Raw genomic sequence first — 20,900 nt, forward strand, 5'->3', positions numbered from 1 at the left:
TTCCAAACCCTCCTCTCAATGGATCGCCAAATGGTCAGTGAGCTGTAAAATGTGCAACCCTCCTCCCCGCCCCCACCCTCCCCGCCCCCGGTCCTCCCCTGCCCCCGCCCCCAGCCCCCGCCGCCCTAAACGCACTCATTTACATTCCTGCAAAACGTTCACCGCAAGAATCCCCTCTGCGCCCGAGGCGGGTGCCGCCGCCCGGGCTCCTTGGCGCTGCCCTCCGGCCGCAGGCCCGCAGAGGCCCGGGACGCGCGGGGGCGGCGCTGTGCCCTGGCCCGGCCGAGAGCCGCCGGGCGGGTGAGGCCGCGTCCGGCCTTGGGAACGCTCCGGTCGCCGCGGCGCCCGCCTCCGTCCCCTCTCCGGCCGTGGCCGGGTCCTGGGGTGTGGGGGGAGGGGGGTAAGTCGGAAGCCCAGTCCCCAGTGGGCCGCCCCTCCGCTCGGGCAGCCTCTTCCTAAGGAGGAGTCTCTGGGGCGGGGGACCGGGGCGCAGGGAGGGGAGGGTGTGAGCAGTGGGCAGACGGTGGCCAAAGGGCAGCGGCAGTTTCGGGAAGTTTGGAAAGCTCTGACACCCAGACGCCTCCCGGACAGCGACTCTGCGTCTGGAAACGCAGAGGTGAGCGCGGCGCCCTCGGGGACCCCGTTTCCTCGAGCTCGGGGTGTCCTCGCACGGGTCGGCCACCGCTGGGGGCGGGGTCCGGGTAGCGCCGGGGATCCTGACGTCTCCAACCGCCGCCCCCCCTCCGCCCCCAACACACACACACACACCCTTCTGGGCGCGATTCGCGGCCTCCGCCACCTTTCCTGGGTCTCTCTCCTGGGTATTCCCCCCTCGGCCTCCCTCTGCTTGGTAAAAAGTGAGTTTGGTGTGTGTCGTTCGCGTGGCTGTCATTAAGGCAGTCTGTTATTGTGCGCGGCTGAATCAGTGGCTCTTTGTGCGCTCAGCTGTATGGTAATGCAGACCGCACCTGCTCCCCGCACAATGCAGAGAGAAAGAGCTCCCCTCCGCGCGCGCGGCGGCCTCTGCAACAATGTCCGGCACATGTTCTAAAGCCTCTCCAGCATGGCCCCCCCAGCCCGCCACCTTCGCACAACCATCACCTTATTAGGTTTTTACGCGTCCATCAGACACTAGAACTTTTCTTTTTTTCTTTTTTTTTTAAGGGAAATGAGTTTATTGGGAGGGCCAAGAACGCACGTTATCTCACAATGCGCTATCTAAGTTGCTTTCAAGCTTGCGGGCACAGTGCAGAATTAAGGTGGGGCAGGGACTCCCACTCTGGCATCCAGCCTCGCGCAGGGCTCACGTTGAGGTCTCTATCCCACCCCTATCTGCTCCTCCTTCCGTCTCCCCAACCCCCAACACCCGCGCAGCGTCATCCAGGGTGAAAGGTGTGAGCGTGGAGTAAAGGTCAAGTTGATGAGCAATACCGCGCAGGGCGCCCGGTCACTACGGCCTCGCCAGAGGTGTGCTGCAGCCGGCTTATTGGTAGGGACTGCACTGTCCTGGCAAAATGTGGCTTTCATTGAGGCAGATGTTGAGATCACATAACGCCCGGGGAGAGGGAAAATCCTCAAAGACCAAGCTGAAGTCCTCCATGGTCATCCCTCCAGCTGTTAGGCAACAGGCTCCCAAATACCTATCAAGTTTCAGGACAGATTTTAGGTTTTCCACTGTTGCCAGAGAAGCAAAGAATTAATCACAAGTAATGTAATCCAAGGCTGAGGTGAGAAAGGCAGGCTTGGACCCCACCAGAACCCCCTACAGTTTGGCTCAGAACAAATGGAGACTTCAAACCTTCTTGTGGCCCCATGATGGTGGCAACCCCAGTGTGGCCTCCCGCTGGGGATTTCTTGAGGACTCACTGCATCACCACCGGGCTGGACCAGCGCGAATCCTAATTTAATCTTGCCACCTAGTGTCAGCATCCTTTTTTCACTACATCCATGTTTCCTCTGAAAGCTAATTTCTCAGAACTCTGCTCCCTAATGCATGGAAGCTGGTGTGTTTACGTGAGAGAGAGAGGGAGAGAGGAGAGGGAGAGGGAGAGAGGTGGGTGGGGAGAGCTGAGAGGGTTCCAGGAGCAGGAGGGGGCCAAGGAAAGGAACACGAGATCTAAGTCCTCTGTGCTTCCAGACTGAGAGTAGATTTCAGTAAGAAATGAAATATCAGGAACCTTTTAATTAGAAAATGGAAGTGAGAAACAGGTTCATTTGAATAACTGTTTAGAAAACTGGAAATAAAAAGTTCCACGCGCAAGGGCTTAAACCTTGGGGTGGGGGGAAGACTTGCCCCAAATCTTTAACAAACCCCCCTCAGTATCAAGTATTTGTTAAATTGACATGGCACAGATTTCTCGATTACAGAGGCAAAGCGGAACTGAAAGGCATCGTAAAATCCATCAGAATCCTGCCCAAAGCGTTCATTCTTTTCCAGCTTAATTTATGCCACGCGATTCTGTATTGGGGAAATCAAGCAGAAAGCCCTTTTCTTGTCCTTTCTCTTCTTCTTGCTCTTCTTTCCTCCACTTTCTTCCTCCCGTTCTCTCTCTATCTTCTTCTCCTTCTCTCCCCCCTCCCACGTTGGTCACTCTCCCCCTCTTCCTTTCAAAGCGGAGCTAACGGGAGACTGTTTAACTTCAGTGTTTCTATAGGAGTCTGTTGTAGTTTAACTCCTGCACACCAGTAGCTGAGATGAACAAAAGAGAGACTCGAGGTCCAACTATTCACCCTTTCTTTGCTCTTTAATTTTCATTGATTGGGAAGACAAGGGGAGCCCTTAGGGATTCAGGCTGAAGGGGGATGACACGCCTTTAGACGCCATCAGCCCCCTAGCCAGCCATCTGCTCCGAACCAAATGGCGTTTTTTCACTCCCTAACTGCATGTCTGTATACTCCCGCAACTAAGTGCTCTGAACCCCCTAAATGCAGGAGGGAGCTTAAGCTTGACTATGTTAAATAGATTTGCCCCGTGTTGGCTGTAGCAGCCAGATTCCCTCCTCCCCCACACTCCATAAATCCTCACCTAGCTCATTAGGAAAAAGCAGAAAACTTTCTTTTAAATACTTTTTGATGTCTCAGCAAATTTACTGTACAAAGTGAGGCTCATTAGGGCTTAGAAGGCACCCAATATATCAGACACAGGAGTGGAGAGAGGGATTTGCCGCCTGGTGTTGGTGTTTTATTTTTGCCAGGCATGCATAGCTTGTAGCCTGAATGACCCCAGTGACCAGGGTAGGTTCAGTTGTATAATCAGAACCACGGCTACAACAACTGCAACTGAGTTATCTATTTGTTGGAAACCCTGATTATTTTACCCACCATTTACTAGGCCTCATGGGAATAAAAGCTTATGACCATCATTTTATCAAATTAAATATGCCACTCTCAGCAGTGTGTGAGCTGACACTGTGGTCACCCAATCCTGTTTCCATCTCCTTTGCCCAAAGAAAGGTTCTGTTCCTGCGGAACATGTGTGGTGGAGGTTGTGGCTGGGGGAGGAGGGTCTGGGCAGATTGCAGTGAACAATGCCCAGAATAGGCTCCAGACTCTAAGCCAGACTCAGGTTCAGTTTTCTGTGTAAACAAGTCTGGAGACTTGAGGGGGTTTGTGTTTTCTTAGGCCAACTGAATACTGTATACCCAACAGACAAGTTCTGTTATTCCTAAGAAGAATTAGGGTCCTTGTTCAGAACAAGAAAATGAAAAACTTCCAGGCAGCAAATCTGGTGTTGATCAAACATGCCAGCTTACTTGAAAAAGAAGAAGATGATGAAGGGAACCTAAAGAAAGTTTATTAATTGGTATTAGTATCACATCTCCACCAACACGCCCTCTGCCCAGTCTCCATCAGTCACAGGTTTGGAATCGTCCAGCCCTTAGGGAACAGAGAACTGGCCTGCTTGCTGGGCGTCCAGGGAGCTCTTACAGATATCTGTGTGTAAAACCTCACCCGTGCCGGGTAGCTGTTAGGGATATTTCCTTACCTCTTAAGGACTGAACCCCAGAGGCGCATGGACATTTACAAGACACACTGACTCGAATGTAGCACGGCGTTCGCACCTGATCACTCCGTTGCGTCTGGATCACTCTACAGAAGACACACGGTAACCCGAGCCGTCCATTGGTCCACAGCGGAAAAGAGGGGCCGATCTAGTTTATACTTAGGTTCCCAGGCTTCCCTCTCGCTGAGGATAAAAATGTACACAGCACACCCAGGGAGGCCCCGCAGCTCGGCCTCCCCTGCCCTCGCAGGAGCATGTCCCTCGGAGGAGGGGCGGCCCGCAGACACCCAGGACCATGACCTGTGGTCAGCAGGTTGGCGCGGGGCAGAGGCCACGAGGACAGGAGGACAGAGCCCAGGGAAAACCCAGTGGACTTGAGGCCTCCCCACCCCCCTCCCTTCCACCCGCGGCGAGTGTGGAAGGACGGCTCGGCCACGTGGTCCGGAGCGGGGACCCCCATGCCCAGGGGCGCAGCGCGGGCCGGGGTTGCGGAGGCATGCGCTGGTTTGCATGAGAAAGGCGGTCGCGTGGCTCAGCTGGCGGCGCGGAGGCCGCTCCTCCGACCCCGGGATCATCTGCCCGGCGGTCCGCGCTCATCTCCATGACAAAGCGCTGTTTACCTGGCGCGGCTCCGGGCGCCTTTGTCCGGATCAGATGACCGCGCAGCTGCTCCGCGCTCCCGCCCGAGCGGCCCCCGACTGAACGCGCCGGGCCAGGCGCTCCGGAGGACTGCCTGGAGGGGGTGCGGCGCCGGTGGGCACTCCAGAGAGCGGCTTGGAGTGGGTGGCGGCGGCAGGGCGGGCACCCGCCGCAGGGGCACGCGCGCGGGCTGGGAGGGCGAGGTCGACGGGCCAGCCCTGGTCCCCGGGCGCGCGGCACGGGGGCGCACGCGGTCACCTGCACCGAGGCGCGGCCCCACCTTGGAGTCGCCGGCCCGAGGCCGCGACAGACAATGCGGGTGGGAAAGGAAGGGCGGCGAGAGCGACCCGGGCCCGCCCGGGGTCTCGCTCCGGGACACGCCCCGCCCGGAGGTCGCGGGCACCTGTCGCCGGTCCCGGCGCCCGTCAATCACCGGCCCGCGGGGCGGGGCGCAGGCTGGGCCGGAACCGCCCGGACTCCGCCCCGCCCGCTTGTCCCCGCCGGACCCGAGCGGCTCCGCGCGGCTGCGCCGTCCTGCCCGGCCTCCCACCTCCTTTCTGCGAGCATCTGCCCGCAAAGGAACAGATGTGGGCACCTGCGGTGACAGGCCGCATATGTTCCATCCTATTCACAGGCATTCAGACGTGGCCACAATGAGCGGCCTTTGTGCGCACAGTCACTAAATATATTAATCTGCACTCCCCAGAGCACCGGGCTGTTTAATTTTTCACTAGCAATAACATCTGATCTAATCCTTAAATCGGCTCCCAAAAGCCTGCTCTCCCGCCCTCCTTTTTCTCCTCTTTCTCCCCACCCCCTCCCGAAAAACGTGTGAAGCTATTCAACCTTCCACCTGTTGCCTGCTGAACTGGGCGTGGGTTCCTGCAACGTCTGATGTCGGTCCGGGCTGGGGGTGGCGGTGGGGGTGGGAGCTGGCGGGGCCGACTGTGCGAGACACGGTGCTGGGCGACATGGGCACCGCCAGGGCACGAGTATTAGAAGGAAAATAAACAGCGTGGGAGGGTGGCTCACGAATGTTGTGCAAACAAAGACCAGTGATTATTAAACAGCCTTCAGCATATTCATCCTCTCTGTGGAAGCAACTTTAAAATGTACAAGTTCCCGTTTACCTTTTTGTTTATTAAACTCTAATGGTTATTATAAACACCGGCCAATAGGCCACAGAGCCAAAAGCGAACATAAATCTCAGATGTATGACTTAGATTCCTTTTAGCAAGATTGTTGTATGACTCTTTTATTTCAGCATCTCGTATTCTGTTTTGGTTTGTTTTCGGTCACAATGATTCCCTTAGTGCCATTGTGGGTGTCACAATGCAGAGGGACATCAGGCTGTGAATGAAGACAGAGGCAGTTTAAACAAACGGAGCTCTTTCTTTCCTCTCCCGTCCATTGTACTGTGAACGGGCCTTCTGCACTCTGCTGCTAGGAAACAGCTTTGCAAAGCCCTACTCCAGTAAATGGGCTGGAGATAAACAGCCTAAGTATTGGAGAAAAAAGGGGGACAAATTTAGGCAAATGTTCCTTCACCTTCACATCAGCACATTTCCTAATCTCCAAATGTAAGACACACTTTCAAGCTTTTCAACAGTTTCCTTCCTGCTTGTCATTTTAATCCTTGCTCCCTCCCCTCCCCCACCTCACAGGAAACACAGAGTGGAGACAGCACTGGCCCACCATCAAGAGCTGTTTTCAAAATTCTGTTTTGTCATAGGAAAATAGGGTGGGGCCCAGGGCTGTTTCTCAATAATCATCACTGTGATTGTCAACTGCTCTCCAAAGGGATGCACGGAGGTGTTGTCAGGTACGTAGCAGTATGGTTGGTGAGTCTCAATACTTAAGGAACAATCATAAACTATAAATTGTTCTTGTGTAGTTGAAACTGTTCCTATTAACATAGGTAGGTTAATTGAAGCAAGAAATGTAGCTGTTTTCAGGTCAAATAACAGCTTGAGTACGTTAGGGAATGACCCACCATCACCACCTGCATTTCTCATGGGTTTAAACAAAGTCATAGGTCACCACTGAACCAAAGACAGTCAAGGCACATGGGAAACCACGACTGGCTTATCTCAGTCACCGTTCACAGCTGGGGCTACTCTCAGACCCAAAGCACATGGCAATGAGAAGGCCAATTCAGTCATTTATTCATTCACCCACTCACCGCTCAAGGGACTGGAGGTCTAAAGTGAAATCAGACCTGCTTTCTGCCACTAGAAGAATGGTACAAGGAAAGAAATGTTCCCTGGTCTTTGATTTTCAGAAAGTTTGTGTAGGATTAACATCTTCAATGTTTGAATAGAATTCACCAGTTGAGACCACCAGGGTCTGGAATTTTCTTTGTTGGAGTATTTTTACTTACAAATTCAACTCAATAAATATAGGGTTTAAGAGATAGAGATACAAAGTTACCCAGATTTTCTGTTTGTTCTTTTGTCAGGTTTGGTAATTCGTTTGGTTCAAGGAATTTCTTCATCTCATCTAAAGGTATGCAAATAGCCTCCTTTTAACCTCTTCAGTGTTAGTAAATCTGTGATACCATCTCCCATCCTTATTATGGGTAACCCATGTCTCCTTTCTATCATGATCAATTTAGCTAAAGGTTTATCAGTTTAATCAATCTTATCAAAGATCAGTCTTCAAGAATCTTCATCCTTCACTTCCTATTGCCTAGTGTCTGAAAATAGTAATTTCATATATTTTTATCTAGTTTTCTAGTTGTTTAGAGTGGAAGGAGCAGTTCTGTCGGATTTATTCCTTCATGGACAGAGCTGGAACAGTTAACAGTACTTTGGGCTGCAGGTAACAGAAAACTCTAATTCAATATTCTTAACTGTAAGGAAAAGACTTCATCTCATAGGATAAGGAGGTAGAGTGGTCTGAGTTAAAGTTTGGCTCAACCACATCATCAAGGCAGAGTACCCCCGTCTGTCTGCTCCACCTTTCCTGTCTTGCTGGCTTCCAACATGGATGAGCTCTCTTTTGTGACCGCATGAAGCCTTTAGGGATCCAAGCAGTCATAAACAGACATGAGGATAGCCGGTAGAGGAAGTGACACTCTTTTTCAGCGGTAAAGCAATTCTATATTTAACATCGATCACCTATGTAGAATTGTTTTCAAGGTTGTGGCCTTTTTTCTTGCCCAAATTTTTGGAAACATTATACTTTCCCTTAACTTCTCCCTATTTTCAACCTGCAGTTTTTTCCTTCCTTTTTCTCCTGTTTTTCTGTTTTATGTAAATCCTCTGTTTTTAGATTCTCCCCAAACTGATAAACCTGATGTGTACAATAGGGCACAGGAAAGTGTTTATAGGTGGTATGACGCAGAAGGCGGGGAAAAGGATGCGAACAGTCACATGTAAATGTTTGTGCTCCTTTTACAACTGATTTCTATGTACAATTTTTCCTTCAATATCCCAGGAAAGAGACATGGAAATAATCTTTGGCTTCTCCTCCCCTTCACTGTAATGTATTACAGCCATAAAAAATTTTAAGAAACTTTTAGAATTTAGACAGATTTGAGTAATAATTGTGCAATTTACTATCACTGTACATGCAACTTACTTTTTAAAACAGTGTAATTTCCTTTTAATTATATATTTCCTTTTAATATGCCTACGGATTTTAAAATTCAAATAGTACTTCTAGATTTACAACAAAAACATAGGAATTTCCCACACCATGCATTCCCACTCTCAATTTTTTCCTTTCTGTTTACCTCATAGCTATTTTGTTTGAAATTTACTCATATTTCTTTAAAAGTAATTTTCTAATGCTGTATCTTTTTCAGTTGTGTACAGTCTATAAACTTCCAATTCTAGAAACTGAAGGTTTAACACTTCCACAGGATTTCCTAGACACACACAGTTATGAATCCATAGATGATCGCCTCTCATTTTTTCAAAAAGTTACAGCACCCTTTTCATTAGGTTACCATTACTTACCTCATTAAAATTATGGAATCATTATTCACAGCTGAGGCATATGCTATGATTACATTTTCTTCTTTGTACAATTTGTCTTTACTGTAGTCAACAATTGCCTAATTTGCTTATTGACTTTTCTATGTATCTATTACATATTGTCACCAAACTCTGTAGATCTCCTCTTAAAATACTCAAACACCCCAAGCATTCTATGGACTGACTTTTCCTGGAGATGTGTGTCTAGATTTTGACCTGAGGTTTCCCACCTCTCTTCACTTGGATTCCCTACTGTCTGGATCCTAAATATTCCTTTTTCTTGGCCTCTTAAAATTTTGGAGAGTATCCTCCAGCAGGTATCTGAGATAAAGTATTTGGTAGATAATATTTTTGAACTGTATATCTGAAAAAATCTTTACTCCCACACTTATAACTAATATTCTGATTTTGAGTAGAATTCCATGTTTTATTTTCTTCAGAATTTCGAAACTTAGTGCTCCACTGAATTTGTTTCCTGGAATTCCGTTGAGACTTTCCATGCCATCCTGGTTTCCAATCCCTAAATGTATCCTGTTTTTCCTTATGGAAACTCTTTAAGGCCCTTTGTCCCTGGTGTCCTGACATTTAGTGATACTGTGCCATCCTGTGAATCTTCATAGGTTTGTTGTGCTGGGCATTGCTGGGTCTCCTTCTTATGTTTTCCTCTTTCTCTATCTCTTTTTCCTTTTGTTCTATTATCCAAGAGTCATCATCAAATTTATCTTCTCTTTAATCAATTTTTAACATTTAACTTATTGCTTTTTAAAAAAATTCTCAAGAGCTCTTATTTTCTGAATGCTCTTTGATATACCTTTTCTTTTTCTTTCACTGATAAATTATCTCCAAAAGCACAGATAATAAAGTTTTTAATATTTTTTCCTCTTCCAAATTTGTTTTTTCCTTTTTCCTTCCCGTCTTTCTCAAATGTCTGTTGACCCTTGATCATCTGTATTAGGAGGGAGACAGAGGTGTTTATTTGAAGTTCTGTGGGGTAGAACCAAGTGCTGCTAAGTCGTAAGGACTGACACAGGGCAATGGGAGGGAGCTTTGGTCAGCTTGCTGCCTCGGCCTCCATAATCTGGCCCCGTGTCTGCACTATGTGTTTCCTGCTCCTAAAGTCTGGGATGCCTGGCTGCTCCCTCACAACACCTGAATCCCTACCTCCATCTCTTTCCTAGGTTTGCTCTTTCTGCCTATAAGTCCTTCCCCTTCTCATCCAGCCTCAGATCCTACCCTCCCTTCCAGGTTCAATTCTCACATTGTCTCCTCCCTGCCTTCTTCATCCACATGCTATAAAACCCACTCTGTTTTGCTTGTTCTGATATTTGAAGTGTTTGTCTCCTCAGCTACACATGCACTCATGACTAGAGACCATCTCACATACTGTTTGTCTGACCCTATGGCACCCAACCAGTATAAGGTGCTGAGTACTGTTTGATTTTAGAAAAAAATATCAACAAAAATCAAAGTCTTGTAGACGGAATGGAGAGCCCTTCCTGAATTGTTTAATACATACATATGGTGTTACTTCAATTTGGTAATTTTTTTTTTTTTTTTTTGGCCATGCCACAGCATTTGGGATCTTAGTTCCCTGACCAAGGATCCAACCTGTGCCCCCTGCAGTAGAAGCAGAGGACGAACCACTGGATCAGGAAGGAAGTCCCATTAAATTGTTAATGTTTTTTGACTGCTTGATCTGCAAGAGACTCTGCAGGAACAATATCTGACCATCTTACTTTCCAGAGGAAAAGTAAGCTCTCTGGGGCTTGCAGCAGCCCTCCTGAGATATGTCATGTGTAAAGATAGGTTTTGAAATGCACCTTAAAAAACTTGATATTATTAATTGAAGTTTGGCAAGTATTTAAAAATAAATTAGATTGGTTTCAAAGTTATTCTGTCATCACACTTGGCTACCAAAATGTTCTCTTGGTTGTAAATAAAAGACTGGCTTTGTGACTAGAGGAATGGGAATTGTGTATAATCTGAAGGCTGCTTATCTCCCAACCCAGGGAAGCATGTCCTTAACATGAACCTTACTGGCCTCAAAGCAGCTGCCAAAACAATGTCGAGATGGCGGCTTCTTTCCAATGAACATTCAGGGTTGATTTCCTTTAGGATTGACTGGTTTGACTTTCATGCAGTCCAAAGGATTCTCAAGAGTCTTTTCCAGCACCGCAATTCAAAAGCATCAGTTCTTCAGCACTCAGCCTTCTTTAAGGACTGATGCTGAAACTCTAATCCTCTGGCCACTGGCTCCGGAAGAGCCATCTCATTGGGAAAGACCCTGATGCTGGAAGAGACTGCGGGCAAGAGGAGTCCCAGCTGGGGAGACAGAGGGTGAGATGGTTGGATGGCATCACTGACTCAATGGCCATGAGTTTGAGCAAACTCCCAGGACACGGTGAAGGACACGGAAGCCAGGCCTGCTGCAGTTCATGGGGTCACAAAGAGTCGGACTAAACAACAACATGGCTTCCAGAGCCCAAATTCCTTAACGTGAGACGCATCCTCACTTCCTCCCCTGCCCTGGCGGCAGCCCTGGGCTCTCGCCCCATTCCAGACCGCAGGTCTGCCTACGAAGACCCGTAGGCTCCAGAATAGTTCGGGGGGCAGTCGCCGTCACAGCCATGTTAGCGTGGCTCTCTACCTAGGGCTTGCTGTGCTCCACCGTGTCCTTGCTCAGCCCCAGCTGGGAAGCGCCGGCCTCCTCCCAATCGGACAGATGGCAAGGCGGACAGAGCGCCAAGCCTGAAAGTCCACCCGTTCAGGACCTGCTCCTCCGGGCCCGGGGCTCAGGTCCAGCCTGCCATCTCCCAGCAGCTCACCGCACCCTCTCAGGGCGCTCATGCAAAACTGCGGCGTAGGACCCCAACCTAGCGTAACACAGCCGCGCCGCCCACAGCACCAACGGCTACGCCTGCGGAAGCCGAACGAGTCGTGACCCCGACCTCGGAAGCACAGCGCGGTTTCCGAGGCAACGGGCGCAGACCCGGCGCCGCCACGCGCTCTCAGGCGCCTGCGCGTGGCGCTCCCGTCGCCTCCCGGCCGCGCAGGCCCCGCCCCCGTGCGGGCGGGGCGGTCTCGCGACGGGAAACGGAAGTGCGGACCGCTGCTGAGGGCCGAGGGCTGCGCGGGCGCGTCTCCGGTGTCCTGGCGCATCTCTAGGTAGGGCTGGGCCTGCGGGGCTGTCGCCTTGGCGCTGAGGGTGCACTCGCGATTCGGCGCCGTCGCGGTCCCTGAGCCGCGTCTCTCTGACCGCTCGATCCCACAGCTGTGCGCCCTGCCTGCTTTCCCCGGCGCCACCCTGGCCCGACCCCTCTCAGGAAAAAGGCGTGTCGTTCCGTGTCCCCGGTGACCCTGTCCGCCGTCTCTCGGGGAGGCGTCCTCTGACCTCTGCATGTGCGCCTCCGAACTTGGGCGCCTCTCCCCAGTCACCCTTAAGTCCTGAGCTGGGGCTCCAGCACCCAGCAAGCACCATGCCCTTGGGGGAAGAAAGGCCGGCGGGATGACGCTTAAGTGGCTGAGAACATGGTTTATCCTAGACGGCCAAGGAGGGGACAGAAGTCTCTGTACTGGAGAGGGGATTCCAGCTGAGCTTCGAATAAGTAGAAGTTGAGAGGTGCTGTGGGCAAGAAGCCATTCATTACTGCAGCAGAAACGGTGCTTACCACATGCAGGTTCGAGACTGTCGGACATATTCTGGAAAATATTTGCTTAGAGTTGGGGCTGGCAGGAAGCTTGAAAGAATTGTGTTCACTCAGCCTTGTCTGACTGCGACTTTATGGACTATGGCCTGCCAGGTTCCTCTGTCCATGGGATATTCCCGGCAGCCAGGCTCCTCTAGCCATGGGATTTCTCCCGCAAGAAGACTGGAGTGGGTTGCTATTTTCTCCTCCGGGGGATCTTCCCAACCCAGGGATCAAACCCATGTCTCTTGAGTCTCCTGCGTTGCAGGCGGATTCTTTTTCACTAAGTCACCAGGGAAGCCCATTTGGGAGAACTAGGAACAACAAGAGATGTGATCAAATAAGTGATTAGATCTTGGTATTAAAAGAGTCATCTGGCAGGTGTACTGATGGTGGTCTGGGATGTCTACGGGTGATAAGATGGCATTAGCAGTCACTTACGGAAGAGAAGTTTTAGGACTGAAAATTTGGAAATGGTATTGGGGAGAACTTGGAAGTGAGTTTGATGCGGGGAAAAGTGAGGTGGTATTTCAAGTGACTTCCACATTTTTGACTTGAGCACTTGAGGTAATTCAGAGAATGGAAGGCAGGTCTGCAGCATCAGGCTCCTCACCTCTCACCTCCCAAAGGTATTGCGCTCTGTGAGTCCTCGGCGTCTAGTGTGATCCTTGTGCTTTGTTGCTGTTGTTTCTGAACCATGGCCTCCCAGCATCATGTGCTGTTAGACCTGCGTGTGTTTGGACCTTGCTGTTGGGAGCTACCCCCTGCCCCACCGCAGCTTCACACAGTCTTTGTGTATTGATTTCCCCAGCATCTGCCATCTCTCCGCTCACTGGAGTGGCTTTCTCCCAACCTGGCCATTCCTCACTCAGAAATCTAGCAGAGCCTTCCTTAGTGTGTTGTGTTCGTGGAAAGCAGTGAGAACTCCTTGGTTGTGTCACACTGCTCACCTCCACACGTTCCTTCTGACCACCTTACCTCCCAGTTTCTTTGTTTAACTTCTAACCACTCAGCCTTCCAGACACAAAAATATCTAATCACTTCTGGCCGATGAATTTCTCACCTGAGAAATGAGAAGACTGAAGTAGGTGATGGCTGAGGTCACCTTCAGTTGTTATTATTCTGAGGTTCTGCCTACTCCCCGAGCCTGAATCAGTAGCATTTGTGGGGCAGATTTTACTGTAAAGCTAATAAAGTTCAGACTTCAGCATTCTCACTTTCACAGGCCCCTTCCAAGGCACTGGGAAGGGCCTCAGTGGTCTTTACTTTATAATTGTGTGTGTGTGTGTGTTTTAAAGAAGGGCCTCAAATTATTAAGTTTCAGCCCCCCACAGTGCTTGGATTCCCTTAGTTACCTCCTATTGTCTTGGTTTTGTGTTCCTGTCCTTTACTTTCCCTTCCCCACCTCCCATTCCTCCTTGTGTGTGCTTCTTATTGAGGCTTAGAGAGAAGCCACTGGTCATAGCAAACACCCTTTTCCAGCAACACAAGAGACGACCCTACACATGGACATCACCAAATGGTCGATTACAAAATTGGATTATATTCTTTGCACCCAAATATGGAGAAACTCTATACAGTCAGCAAAAATAAGACCTGAAACTGACTGTGACTCAGATCATGAGCTCCTTGTTGCAAAATTCAGGCTTAAATTGAAGAAAGTAGGGGAAACCACTAGGTTACTCAGGTATGACCTAAATCAAATCACTTGTGATTATACAGTGGAAGTGACGAATTGACTCAAGGGATTAAATCTGGTAGACAGAGTGCCTGAAGAACTATGGATGGAACATCATAATACTGTACACAAAGCAGTGACCAAAACCATCCCCAGAAAAAGAAATGCAAGAAGGCAAAGCAGTTATGTGAGGAGGCCTTACAAATAGCAGAGGAAAGATGAGAAGAGAAAGGGAAAGATACACCCAACTAAATGCAGAGTTCCAGAGAATAGCAAGGAGGGATAAGAAGACTTTCTTAGATGAACAATGCAAAGAAATGGAGGAAAACAAAATACGAAAAACTAGAGGTCTCTTCAAGAAATTTGAAGATGTCAGGGGAACGTGTTACTCAAGGATGGGCATGATAAAGGACAGGAACACTAAGGACCTAACAGAAGTAGAAGAGATTAAGAAGAGGTGGCAAGATTACACAGAAGACTGAAACAAGAAAGGTATTATGACCCAGATAGCCATGATAGTGTGGTCACTCACCTAGAGCCAGACATCCTAGAGAATGAAGTCAAGTGGACCTCAGGAAGCATTACTACAAATAAAGCTAGTGGAGGTGATTAAATTCCAGCTGAGCTGTTTACTAGTAAAATCCTGAAGGAGGGTACTGTTAAAGTGCTGCATCAATATATCAGCAAATTTGGAAAACAGCAGTGGTCACAGAACTGGAAAAGGTCAGCTTTCATTCCAGTCCCAAAGAAGGGCAATGCCAAATAATGTTTCAAGTACTGTTCAGTTGCACTCATTTTGCATGCTAGTAAGGCTAGGATCACCTAGAGCCAGACATCCTGGAATGTGAAGTCAAATGGGCCTTAGAAAGCATTACTACAAACGAAGCTAGTGGATGTGATGGAATTCCAGTTGAGCTATTTCAAATCCTGAAAGATGATGCTGTGAAAGTGCTGCACTCAATATGCCAGCAAATTTGGAAAACTCAGCAGTGGCCACAGGACCGGAAAAGGTCAGTTTTCATTCCAATCCCTAAGAGAGGCAATCCCAAAGAATGCTCAAAACTACCCCACAGTTGCACTCATTTCACATGCTAGTAAAGTAATACTCAAAATTCTCCAAGCCAGGCTTCAGCAATACGTGAACTGTGAACTTCCAGATGTTCAAGCTGGTTTTAGAAAAGGCAGAGGAACCAGAGATCAGATTGCCAATACCTGCTGGATCATCGAGAAAGCAAGAGAGTTCCAGAAAAACATCTATTTCTGCTTCATTTACTACGCCAAAGCCTTCGACTGTGTGGATCACAATAAACTGGAAAATTCTGAAAAAGATGGGAATATCAGACCACCTGACCTGCCTCTTGAGAAACCTGTGTGCAGGTCAGGAAGCAACAGTTAGAACTGAACATGGAACAACAGACTGGTTCCAAATAGGAAAAGGAGTACGTCAAGGCTGTATATTGTCACCCTGCTTATTTAACTTATATGCAGAGTACATCATGAGAAACAATGGGGTGGATGAAGCACAAGCTGGAATCAACATTGCCAGGAGAAATATCACTAACCTCAGATGTGCAGATGACACCACTCTTATGGCAGAAAGTGAAGAGGAACTAAAAAGCCTCTTGATGAAAGTAAAAGATGAGAGTGAAAAAGTTGGCTTAAAGCTCAACATTCAGAAAACTAAGATCATGGCATCTGGTCCCATCACCTCATGGGAAATAGATGGGGAAACAGTGGAAACAGTGTCAGACTTTATTTGGGGGGGTTCCAAAATCACTGCAGATGGTGACTGCAGCCAAGAAATTAAAAGATGCTTACTCCTTGGAAAAAAAGTTATGACCAACCTAGATAGCATATTAAAAAGCAGAGACATTACTTTGCCAACAAAGGTCCGTCTGGTCAAGGCTATGGTTTTTTCAGTGGTCATGTATGGATGTGAGAGTTGGACTGTGAAGAAAGCTGAACGCCGAAAAATTGATGCTTTTGAACTGTGGTGTTGGAGAAGACTCTTGAGAGTCCCTTGGACTGCAAGGAGATCCAACCAGTCCATCCTAAAGGAGATCAGTCCTGGGTGTTCATTGGAAGGACTGAAGTTGAAGCTGAAACTCCAGTACTTTGGCCACCTCATGCGAAGAGTTGACTCATTGGAAAAGACCCTGATGCTGGGAGGGGTTGGGGGCAGGAGGAGAAGGGGACAACAGAGGATGAGATGGCTGGATGGTATCGCCAACTTGATGGGCATGGGTTTGGGTAGACTCCGGGAGTTGGTGATGGACAGGGAGGCCTGGTGTGCTGCAATTCATGGGGTTGCAAAGAGTCGGACACGACTGAGCGACTGAACTGACTGAAGTCTATGATCAAAATCCTTCAAGCTAGGCCTCATCAGTATGTGAACTGAGAGTTTCCAGATATACAAGCTGGGTTTAGAAAAGGCAGAGGAACTGGAAATTGCCAACATTCCTTGGAATATGGAGAAAGCAAGGGAATTCCAGAAAATCATCTATTTCTGCTTCATTGGGGGCTTCCTTAGTGGCTCAGATACTCTCAAGATAGCAGAGTAGAAAGATGTGCGCTCATCTTCTGTGAGAACTCCGAAATTGCCACTAGCTGCTGAACAGCCATCGACAAGAGAATGTTGGATCCCACACACACACAAAAAAATACCCTATATCCAAGGGCAAAGGAGAAGCCTCAACAAGATGATAGGAGGGGCGAAATCACATTTAGAATCAAACTGCATACCCACCAGAGATACTCAAAGGGCTCAAACAAAACCTTGTGAGTCACACAAGACTGAGCCAGTCCTGCCTTTGAGTGTTTGAGTGTCTCCTGTGAAGGCACAGATCAGCAAGCTTTCCACAGGGACAGGGGCTCTGACTGCAGCAGACCTGGGCGGTGCAGCTTGTGACTTAAGTCCTCTTGGAGGAGGTCACCATTAGCCCCACCACAGAGCCACTGGGCAGACGACCCACAACCTGGAGAACAATTATACCAAAGAAGTTCTTGCACTGTTGCCAAAGTTCTAGGGACCACAACAGATTTCCCAAGCTGGGGATCCTGCAAAGGGACTGAGAGCCCCCAGGGAATTTGACTTTAAAAGCCAGTGGGATTTGATTACAGAACTTCCACAGAACTCAGGAAGCAGACTCTTGGCGGGCACAAACAAAACCTTGTGCACACGAGGACCCAGGAGAAAGGAGCAGTGACCCCACAAGAGACTAAGCCAGACTTGCCTGTGGGTGTCCAGGAGTCTCCGGCAGAGGTGTGGGTGGACAGTGGCCTGCTGCAGTGTCAGGGGCACTGAATACAACAGTCCTGGGAGTCCTGGCATGCTGACATAGGTCCTTTTGAAGGAGGTTGCCATTACCCCTACCATAGTTTGGCCTCAGGACAAACTACAGGGAGAGACACAGCCCCACCTGTCAACAGAAATTGGGTTAAGATTTACTGAGCATGGCCCTGCCCATCAGAGCAAGTCCAAGATTCCCCCACAGCCAGTCCCTCCCATCAGGGAGCATCACAAGACTCTTATCCTTATCCATCAGAGGATAGACAGACTGAAAACCACAATCACAGAAAGCTAACCAAGCTGATCACATGGATCACAGCCTTGTCTAACTCAGTGAAACTATGAGCTATGCTGTATAGGGCCACCCAGGAAAGATGGGTCATGGTGGAGAGTTCTGACTAAATGTGGTCTACTGGAGTAGGGAATGGCACACCACTTCAGTGTTCTTGCCTTGAGAACCCCATGAATAGAATGAAAGGCAAAAAGATACGACACTAAAACGTGAACTCACCTGGTCGGTAGGTGCCCAATATGCAACTGGAGAAGAGTGGAGAAATAAATCCAGAAAGAATGAAGAGGCTGAGCCAAAGCAAAAACAGCCCAGTTGTGGATGGATGTGACTGGTGATGGAAGTAAAGTCCGATGCTGTAAAGAACAGTATTGCATAGGAACCTGGAATGTTAGGTCCGTGAATGAAGGTAAATTGGAAGTGGTCAGGAGATGGCAAGAGTGAACATCAACATTTTAGGAATAGGTGAACTAAAATGGACCAAAATGGGCGAATTTCATTCAGATGGCCATTATATCTACTACTATGGGCAAGAATCCCTTAGAAGAAATGGAATGGCTCTCATAGTCAAAAGAATCCAAAATGCAGTACTTGGGTGCAATCTCAAAAATGACAGTATGCTCTCTGTTCAGTTCCCAAGGCACATCATTCAATATCACAGTAATCCAAGTCTGTGCCCCAACCACTAATGCTGAAGAAGCTGAACGGTTCTATGAAGACCCACAAGACCTTCTAGAACTAACACCAAAAAAAAAAAAAAAAAAAGATGCCCTTTTCATCATAGGGGACTGGAATGCAAAAGTAGGTAGTCAAGAGATTCCCAGAATAACAGGCAAGTTTGGCCTTGGAGTACAGAATGAAGCAGGGCAAAGGCTAACACAGTTTTGCTAAGAGAATGCACTGGTCAGAGCAAACATCCTCTTCCAACAACACAAGCTACAACTCTACACATGGACATAACAAGATAGTCAGTACCAAAATCAGATTGATTTTATTCTTTGCAGCTGATGAGGGAGAAGCTCTATACAGTCAGCAAAAACAAGAATGGGAGCTGACTGTGGCTCAGATCATGAGCTCCTTATTGCAAAATTCAGGCTTAAATTAAAGTAGGGAAAACTACTAGGCCATTCAGGTTATGACCTAAATCAAATTCCTTACGATTATACAGTGGAAGTAACAAGTAGATTCAAGGGATTAGATCTGATAGAGTGCATGAAGAACAATGTATGGAGGTTTGTAACATTGTACACGAGGCAGTGATCAAACCATCCCCAAGAAACAAAAATACAAAAAGGCAAAATGGTTGTCTGAGGAGGCCTTACATGTAGCTGAGAAAAGAAAAGAAGTGAAAGGCAAAGGAGAAAAGGAAAGATATATTAATCTGAATGCAGAGTTCCAAAGAATAGGGAGGACAGATAAAGTGTTCCTAAGTGATCAGTGTAAAGAAATAGAGGAAAACAATAGAATGGAAAAGGCTAGAGATCTCTTCAAGAAACCTAGAGATACAAGGGAGCATTTCATGCAAAGATGGGCACAATAAAGGACAGAAATGATATGGACCAAACAAAACCAAAAGATATTAAGAAAAGTTGGCAGGAATACACAGAAGACCTACACAAAAAAGATCTTAATGACCCAAATAACCATAATGGTGTGATCAGTCACCTAGAGCCAGATATCCTGGAGTGCGAAGTCAAGTGGGCCTTAGGAAACATCACTACAAACAAATGTAGTGGAGGTGATGGAATTCTAACTGAACTATTTCAAATCCTAAAAGATGATGCTGTGAAAGGGCTACACTCAATTATGCCAGGAAATTTGGAAAACTCAGCAGTGGTCACAGGACTGGAAAAGGTCAGTTTTCATTCCAGTCCCAAAGAAGTGAATGAAACTCACTCAGTCGTGTCTTACTCTTTGTGACCCCATAGACTATACAGTCCATTGAATTCTCCAGGCCAGAATACTGGAGTGGGTAACATTTCCCTTCTCTAGTGTATCTTCCTAACCCAGGGATCAAAACCAGGTCTCCTGCATTGCAGGTGGATTCTGTACTAGCTGAGCCTCAAGGGAAGCCCCAAAGAAAGGCAATGCCAAAGAATGTTCAGACTACCGCACAATTGCACTCATCTCACATGCTAGCAAAGTAATGCTCAAAATTCTCCAAGCTAGGCTTCATCAGTACATGAACCAAGAACTTCCAGATGTTCAAGCTGGATTTAGAAAAGGCAGAGGAACCAGAAATCTAATTGCCAACATTTGTTGGATTGTAGAAAAAGCAAGAGAATTCCAGAAAAAACATCTACTTCATTGACTATGCTAAAACATTTGATGGTGTGGATCACCAAAAACTTGAAAATTCTTAGAGACATGGAAATACCAGACCACCTTACCTGCCTCTTAGGAAACGTGTATGCAGGTCAAGAAGCAACCGTTAGAACTGGACATGAAACAGCAGACTGGTTCCAAATTGGGCAAGGAGTATGTCAAGGCTGTAATTGTCACCTTGCTTATTTAACTTATATACAGAGTACATCATACAAAATGCCATGCTGGATGAAGCACAAGCTGGAATCAAGATTTCCGGGAGAAATACCAATAACCTCAGATATGTAGGTGACACCACCCTTATGGCAGAAAATGAAAGTGGAGAGTGAAAGTGAAAGAGGAGAGTGAAAAAGCTGGTTTAAAACTCAACACTCAAAAAACTAAGATCATGTCATCCAGTCCCGTCACGTCATGGCAAATAGATGGGGAAACAATGGAAACAGTGGTAGATTTTATTTTCTTGGGCTTCCAAATCACTGCAGATGGTGACTGCAGCCATGAAATTAAAAAATGCTTGCTCCTTTGAAGGAAAGGTATTACAAGCCTAGACGGTGTATTAAAAAGCAGAGACATTGCCAAAGAAGCCTGTATAGTCAAAGCTATGGTTTTTCCAGCAGTCGTGTATGGATATGAAAGTTGGACTATAAAGAAAGCTGAGCACCTTCTTTGAAGAATTGATGTTTTCAAACTGTGGTGTGTGCCAAGAGTCTTGAGAGTCCTTTGTATTGCATGGAGATCAAGCCATTCAAGCCTGAAGGAAATCAGTTCTGAATATTTATTGGAAGGACTGAAGCTGAAACTCCAATACTTTGGCCACCTGATGTAAAGAGCAAAATCATTGGAAAAGACCCTGATGCCTGGAAAGATTTAAAGCAAAAGAAGGGGGAGGCAGAGGGTGAGGTGGATCGATAGCATCACTGACTCAGTGAACATGAATTTGAGCAAACTCCGGAAAATAGTGAAGGACAGTGTGCTACAGTCCATGGGGTGGCAAAGAGTCAGACGTGACTT

At 47.8% G+C, this 20,900-nt stretch overlaps 1 protein-coding gene and 2 long non-coding RNA genes across 11 annotated transcripts in view; 2 read left to right on the forward strand and 1 right to left on the reverse strand.

Moving 5' to 3' along the window:
- Window positions 1-512: 512 nt before the first annotated feature.
- LOC133047009 (uncharacterized) lies at window positions 513-10,514 on the forward strand. The gene is made up of 4 exons (XR_009690642.1): window positions 513-616; window positions 6,307-6,464; window positions 7,101-7,147; window positions 10,195-10,514. It is a non-coding gene; the product is annotated as an uncharacterized LOC133047009 (long non-coding RNA).
- On the reverse strand, window positions 1,045-4,720 carry LOC133047010 (uncharacterized). Its single transcript, XR_009690643.1, has 3 exons — window positions 4,624-4,720; window positions 3,986-4,089; window positions 1,045-1,640 (listed from the first exon to the last, which is right to left on the reverse strand). It is a non-coding gene; the product is annotated as an uncharacterized LOC133047010 (long non-coding RNA).
- A 1,188-nt stretch (window positions 10,515-11,702) lies between the features above and the next one.
- The window catches only part of FAM120B (family with sequence similarity 120 member B), a 66,801-nt gene continuing 57,603 nt past the window's right edge, over window positions 11,703-20,900 (forward strand). For 3 of the 9 annotated variants that reach the window (XM_061130051.1, XM_061130049.1, XM_061130057.1), the window contains exon 1: window positions 11,734-11,787. The gene's annotated coding sequence lies outside the window, so the exon portion shown is untranslated. Of the gene's footprint in view, window positions 11,788-20,900 lie in introns of all 9 variants that reach the window. The other 6 variants (XM_061130053.1, XM_061130052.1, XM_061130050.1 and 3 more) reach the window with 5 other exon arrangements.

The sequence above is a fragment of the Dama dama genome, chromosome 26, assembly GCF_033118175.1.
Source record: "Dama dama isolate Ldn47 chromosome 26, ASM3311817v1, whole genome shotgun sequence".
Lineage (NCBI taxonomy): Eukaryota > Metazoa > Chordata > Mammalia > Artiodactyla > Cervidae > Dama > Dama dama.